This window comes from Apodemus sylvaticus, chromosome Y (assembly GCF_947179515.1).
Source record: "Apodemus sylvaticus chromosome Y, mApoSyl1.1, whole genome shotgun sequence".
Lineage (NCBI taxonomy): Eukaryota > Metazoa > Chordata > Mammalia > Rodentia > Muridae > Apodemus > Apodemus sylvaticus.
Genome location: NC_067496.1, coordinates 2,976,858 through 2,984,538, shown reverse-complemented (window position 1 = coordinate 2,984,538; position 7,681 = coordinate 2,976,858).

The following is a 7,681-nucleotide window of genomic DNA, read 5'->3' as shown; positions in this document are numbered from 1 at the left end:
CTCACATAACTTCAATCACCTTCTTTCTTCAAGATCATAAAACCAAGAATGATAGGAACCAAAATTGAGCTTTTAGCATAGTGTTTCTTTCTAAGATTAATCGTGTAATTGATCATCAGTTACTTTATATAAATTTATTCAATATTGATTAAACATTTTAACAAGAAATATTGAGTTACAATTTTAACATTACAATTATGGCAAGTAATGAAAAACATGGTTTTGTTTTGGGATGACCATGGCATAAGGAACTGTATTAAAGGGTTGCAGCATTAGAAAGATTGAGAAACACTGCTATAAAATGTACAAACAAGCTAAGGGATACAAAGAATTCCTAGTTGAGTTTATAGCAATAGTCCTCTAATGAGTACAGATCTTAATACAAAAGTCACTATAAGTTTACGTATTTCTTAATCACTAGATTTAATCACTCTTTTGATGGCATGAAAGTTAAAGATACCCCACATACTAATATTTCCATTGACCATGATATTCTTTAAATACCTCATTTCCCATAACTAGAATATATCAAAGTAGAAAGTGTAAATCACATGAAACTTAAATCTGTTGTTGCTTGTTGGAGATTTGGGATGCTAGCTGTTAGACTAGCCAACATAGAAACACAGCATACTTTATAGGGAATAATGCAAAATACTTGGGACAAAATAATTTAACGACTAGACTAACTAAAGAGGGAAGGACAGAAATGCATATTTCAAATGCCTATTATGGAGAATCATTTTTTTATTATTAACTTTGTTGAAATTTCAAATGTTATCCCTTTCCTCATTACCACTCCGGAAACCCTCTATCCCATCACCAGTCCCCTGCTTACACATTCCCACCTGCCATTTTCCTGACCTGGAATTCACCTATACTGGGGAATTATTGTGCATTGTTAATATTTAAAGTGATCTGAAATTATGCCCTTGGGTGTGTCTGTGAGTACATTTCAAACCATTACTAAGCAAGTGCTCTCTTATAGCAGGTCAATTCTGAGAAGAATATATGCCTTACATAATTCTATGAAGAAACTTCAAGAAAAGGCAATTCTTATAAGAGAAGACATTAAATTGCAGGTGACATACAGTTTTACAGTTCTATTTTCAGCATGGCAGAAAGAATGGCAGCATGAAGAAAAGGTGTTAGAGGATAATAGATCTATACCTTGATGAAAATGCAGACAGGAGAATATGCACTCCTAGGAGAGAGAAGTATGCTCTGAATTCTGCAGGCCTTGTGTGGCAATTTCATGAGACAACAAAGTCCTTTCTCCATTGTAAAACACATTGACAAACATCTGTTAACCAATAATAACACATGTCTGATTATTTCCAAATTCAAATGGTCCAAACATATTCAAACAATCTCATGCCATACCCTGGTAAACATAGGCTTATACACAGATGTGAGTATATATGAACTAAAAGCATGCATGATATAGCATAATAAATAATATGTTTTATACAACTCTAAAAGTTTTCAGAGTAGAGCACAGACTGCACAATGTAAAAAAGTTCTATGTCTCTTGTAAGAATTAGGCATTTTCTTAACTGTAATCCATTATTAAATCAAAGTTAAATAGTAGATTACATAGTTCCACCATCACAAGTTAGACTGTAACATTACAAAAGAACACAGAAAGGATGAACTCAAGAGTAAATAAATGATGGACAAACTCCAAACTCTGCATCTATATTTAAAGTGTCCACCTCATTTCAGCTTTGTAAACTATACCAATCTTATTTTCCTGGGGCTGGTATTACTCTTTGTTAGCAGCTTTATTCAGAGGAATAACATGGGGATTCATTCACACATGATCTTTTGGGCTCTGAAAAAGGGCATGTGTTACACATCTCAAGTTCTGCCCTCTGTATCACTCAATGCTCTAGCTTACTCCAATCCACTGCTGCTGCTCTTCTTGGTCAGCCTCTGGTACTGTCATCTCCAATTAACTGGGGTCTTCATCTGTAAAGAGGCAGCACATTTACCTATTCCTTCTCATATGTTGTCTTTAAGGTAGCAAGCCTCAATTTCAAAACAAAATCAATTAAGATCGGCACTTCAACTGCTATTTGGGTTGAAAGATCCCCAGTGATATTTTCTGACCACTCACACTGATAAGACTCAACTGTTCTCCATGACCCATTCATTCCACCAAAACCTTTAATATCTCACAGTTTCTTAAACATTACCTGGATCTCAGCAGGAGGTCTTTCTCTGGAATAAAGCTTCTTTCTGCTCTCAGGTAACACTTACCAGAAGATTTCATCGCAGACACACTAGTCTCTTCTAAATCACTGCCAATTTCTTATATCAAGCTAACTAGAATCAGTTGTTCTAGTAACCTGTTCGATACTTGATTCTAAAGGTATAGTTTCATGCCAGAAGCTGCCATGTTTTATTTGTTGCAGGGGCTGGAACATGCCCCCAAACCTAGTGAAATTACTTTTAAACAATTTTCCTGTTTTCAAGGAGAGTCCTCACTATCTATGATTGGTTCTCATGGAACAAGCTCAGTAAACTGACTTGAACTCAGAAATATATAACATCTTCATGCTTGGATTAAAGTTGCATGCCAACATGCAACCTAAGCTTTTCCTTACCTGGAAAATGCTCTGCACAGAGCTGATAAAAAAAAAAGTCAGAAATAAACTTGCTTTTGTCTAATGGGATTAAAGATAAATTGTACCATGCCTGAATCTCAGATTTTCATGGTGGATATGCTTCTAGATGTGAAATAAATGTTATGTCTTTCCAGATAATGATTTGGACCAAAATCATGTGTCTTCAAGCCTCAAGATCTGAATCAGTGTCATGTACTCCATTTTTGAATATAGTTCATTCTCAACAGAGTTGACCACTGAGAATTGTCATCACAATCCAGCTCCTGTCAATTTGAAACATGGTCATATTTTCTTATTTTGAAATGGGAATAATATCAAGGTCATAATAATACCTAAAATTATTTAACTTATTCTTGGTGAATTGCAAAAATATAACATTAAGCAAGTTGAAATCTTACCCAATATTACCACACCCTTAATTCTATTCAATATGCATAAACACAGGATTTGGCTCCATTCCTCTTCCAGGTTCTCCACTTATCTCTGAACCATATATATTGTATTGTTTTTCTCAGTTTGCTGCACTTGGTTAATACGTACAGATTGAACCACTGGAGAAAGTTGAAATGAGTTGGCTTTGAAAACTTCTTGAAGTAACTATTCTAAATCACTTTACCTTATGCTCAGACAGACTCTTCAGACAAGGGCAACAAGTCCTTCAACAAAATAACATGAAAATTTTTCTAAGCCACATACTAAAAATGTATTCCTCTGAAGTTCCTTGAAACAGGTATCTACAGTTGAAATCATTCTCAGCACCACTGTCTTCCATGCTGAACTACTTTGGCCAATTGAGCCCCACTTAATCCATCCCACTGCTTGTCATAGACACAAAATCTTTATTTTTCAAATCAAATCATGCTCACACCTATGCCAATAATGTGCCAAGTCTTTGCACCCATTTCTATTTTAGTAAATTTTCATTGCCATATAGAGTCACTATTACTAAAATAACTCTTCTAGAGTAAGACATTTAATCAAGGCTGGCTTCCAGTTTTAGAGATTCCTTCTGGTTTCTTCATGGCACAAAGTACAGTAATAGCAGGTGGATATGTTGATATAGGAGACTAGTGTCCTACATTTTAACCCAAAGCCAGGTAGAAGACTCTCCCACAGCCAGCCAGGAGGATCATCTAGGCCCCACTGTCAAGATTTGAGGATTTCAAGAAACATTCAAGACTCACCTCCATTGTGGCATGAAACAACATACTCCTGTAAGAAAGCTACTCATTCCCAATATGGTCACATTTCTGATTATTCCACAATTCTCATGAGGAAGGCAGATTTAATCAACCTCATTCCATTCACTGGAAACCATAAGTTTATTCAAACACATGTGTACATTGGTGCTATACTTAGGCAAACCCTTATACAAAATACATTACATTCACTTCAAATAGTCCCCATAGTCTAACACAGACTGAATAACATTTAAATATGACAAGTCTCTTCTGAAATACATGTATTCTCTTATCTAAAATACATTATAAATTAAAACTTGAATAATATGTCACATACTCCCAAAATCTCAGGATATACAGTAGCAATTGAAAACATCATAGTGTGGAACTACTGGACCAAATCAAGACCAAAAACTAGTTGGAGGAATACGATACTATCTACATATCTGATATCCAACTCCATTCAGATTTGTAAATTAAAATCTATTTAATTTACTGGGATTGGTTCCATTTCCTGGTAACAGCTTTAGTCACCAGACATCCCATGAGGTTGACACATGACTTTTAGGACTATAATATCAGAAGGCTTGGATCACTCCTCTAACTCAATTCTCTGTGTCACTCTAGGCTCTGCTGATTTAACTCATTGCAGTGTAGAGACTCCATCACTAAGAAAATTGTTCTATGGGAAGATAACATATCCTGAGTGCAGTAACTCAGACACAAAAGGACACACATGGAATATACTCACTAATATCTGGGTATTCAGAAAAAAAGTACATAATACCCAAGATACAGTCCACAGAACTCAAAAATGTTAGACAAGCAAAAGTGCACAAGTGAAGACACCTCAGTCGCAATTGGGAGGGAGAAGAAATGAATCACAAGTGGGGAGTAGGGATGTGACACATAAGGGAATGTGGACAGCGGTGGGGGGAGTTAGGGGAGAGGAGAGCCTGTCATGGTATTTGGGAAAAGGAAAAGTACTGCAGGACTGAGGGCCAGCAGAAAGAATGGAAACCGTCAACCTTGGAAGACAGAAGGTTGAGGATACTCTCCAGAATATACCAGAAACCTGGAAGTTGAGAGACATGCAGAACTCAAAGGAAGGGGCCTTTGATGAAATGTCTGACAATAGGGAGAGTTAACATATAAAATCCTTTTCCAACAAAGAAAGATAGAGCAGCAAATGGGGGGAGGTCATCCCATAGCCACAATTCTGAACTGTAATTATTCCTGTCTGAAAGGACTGTAGGGATGGTAATGCAGCTGAGCTTGAGGAAAAGGAAGTCCAGGGACAGGCCTACAGTAGAATTTAGCTCAAAGGGAGGCCCTAAGGTCTGACACTATTACTGAGGCTATGGAGTATTCCCTATAAAGGACTTATCATGAATGCCCCCTGAATGATCCAACAAGCAGCAAAAATGGTAAGATACAGACATTTAAACCTAAATAATGGACAGAAATAGCTGAACCCTATTCCTGAATTAGGGAAGGCTGAAAGAAACAAAGGAAGGAGAACCTGTAGAAGGACCAGCATTCTCAATTAATCTGGCCCTCTGAGATCTCTCAAACCCTGAACCACCAAAAAGTCATCATATATCAGCTGATATGAGTCTCCCAACACACATACAGTAGAGGACGTCTATGTTTGTGTTCATTCAGTGATGATGCAAATAACCGTCTAAAGACAGGTCTCAGGCAGTTTAGAGGTTTTGTGGAGTGGCAGATATGGACATCCATGTGGAAACTTCAGGGACGGAATGAGGTATCAGTGGTAGAAAAGTCTGATAGTTGATGGGTTGTGGGGATATAATATGGTGTGTAAAAATTAAAAAAAAATAAATTAAAAAAATACTTTGAATGCTACAGAAAGGAATTGAGCTGATCTAGTATATTAGTGTGATAAGTTTTCAAGTCTATGGCCTCAATAATTCTATAAATCTGACTAAATTTTGATCCAGCCAAGATGTTAAACCTGTTGAGAGAATTCCTTCCTATTGTTAAAGTATATCACATGACTTTCCCTAAAATAGCAAAGTTTGAGGTAACTCTTGGTTCTCTTTCAGTGTTGAGGAGTTTAGTATCTTTGCAAAGAGATCTTACAGGGATGCCTCAGAATTCAACAGATTCAAGACAAAAATGACTTAGAAGTCTTTATCTTGCAAATGGGTTTCTATGGTACATAAAACAGTAGGTAAGTCAACATGTTAGTGAAGCAATTGACAGTTGCACATATTTGCAACACCTATGAAGTATGACAATAACCTCTATAGCAAGGTATCACATTAGGAGCCATAAGTGGAACTTAAATGTCAGTAGTATCCAAGAAAACTTTGATTAGACTTAATTTTATTTTCCATACTTCACAATTGACCATAGTTTTGGGTCTATCATTTGGTTTCTCAGAAAAAAAAATAGTTCTGTAGAGCCTTCTAAAGTGCAACCATTTAATCATCCTTATTTGTCTCTATGATTATCCCATGCAAGTCCCAAATTCACTGTTCTGTTTCTACAAGGATGCCTTTCTTTGTATCACCCAGTATTTCCTTTCTTTTACTGAAAAGTGGTAAACATAAATGAGCCTAAAAATTCCAGGAGAAATACATGTAGATTGCAAGTTCAACACATACCAGCATACAGTAATAACTCACAAAATGAATATTCCTTCTGTGTGAAAATTCACTTATTTCAATTAAATCCCATTAATTGAAATTAATGAGATTAATGATTACTTAATGAGAAGTAAATCAGGGGAAAACCTCCATTCACTGTAACCTTAAATATTATAAAGTATCTTTTTCGGAATTCTAACCAAGTGGTGAAAAACCTACATGAATAAGAAGTATTTAAGTTAATTAATGTCAATATTGGATAATGAAAATATACCCACATGCCCATAAATCTGTAAGATCAATAAAGGAACAAGGTTGTCCTAAAATACTATTTTAATATTATCATTTTTCACCCTGATCAAATTTAAAAAACACTTTTGATGTTACTAGCAAAAAAATTATACAAGTCATGGACATGAACACCAAGTCTTAGGCAAACAAGAGAACACGAATGCACATGAAAAACTAGTTGAAGCCTGAACCCTACACAAAGAAATATTTGCACCAGCATGCTAAAGTAATGTATGCAAGTGTATGTAAAACAACTGTGTTCATTGGATTCAGGAGAACTATGGCAGCTATTTCCTTAAAAACTGCTTCTCTCTGGATATTTTCTGTATAAGTAAAAATGTTAATGTATAGCATTATATACAGTAGTATATATGGGTTTCTGTTATTTTGTTGGTGCCCTACACTTGTCCCACTCTATCCTGACTTGTACATGGTTATTTATCATTTCTATCATCTTGAATATATACCTAATCTTCAGACTGTTGTTTCGTTGTGTAGAACAAGATTGCTGAAGAAAAATGGCTTAATGGGTAACTATACAGTATAATGTTTCTCCTCTATTGTTGATATTATTGAAATGTTTCCTTGGTATTGTAGTCTACTATGGAATCTGTTTCCTGGCCAACAGACAGAGTATTCATTTAAAATTCAGGCATTTCGAAATGATCTCAGGACAAGAAAAAATGAAGGACTCAAAAACACCTATGGAAAAAAATTCTTATTGTTCAACAGGTGTTAAAAGAATAAAATTTTAAAGCCAAAAGACAGGAGGAAAAGATTCACTTGTAATTTTTCAGTTAGGGTATAAGCTTTTGAATATTGACATCACAGTGACCTGTCGCCAGGACTACTAAAGAATCCTTAGTCTTGAAATCATTTTTTCTAATGGCTGAATAGTACTCCATTGTGTAAATATACCACATTTTTTGTATCCATTCCTCTGATGAAGGACACCTGGGTTCTTTCC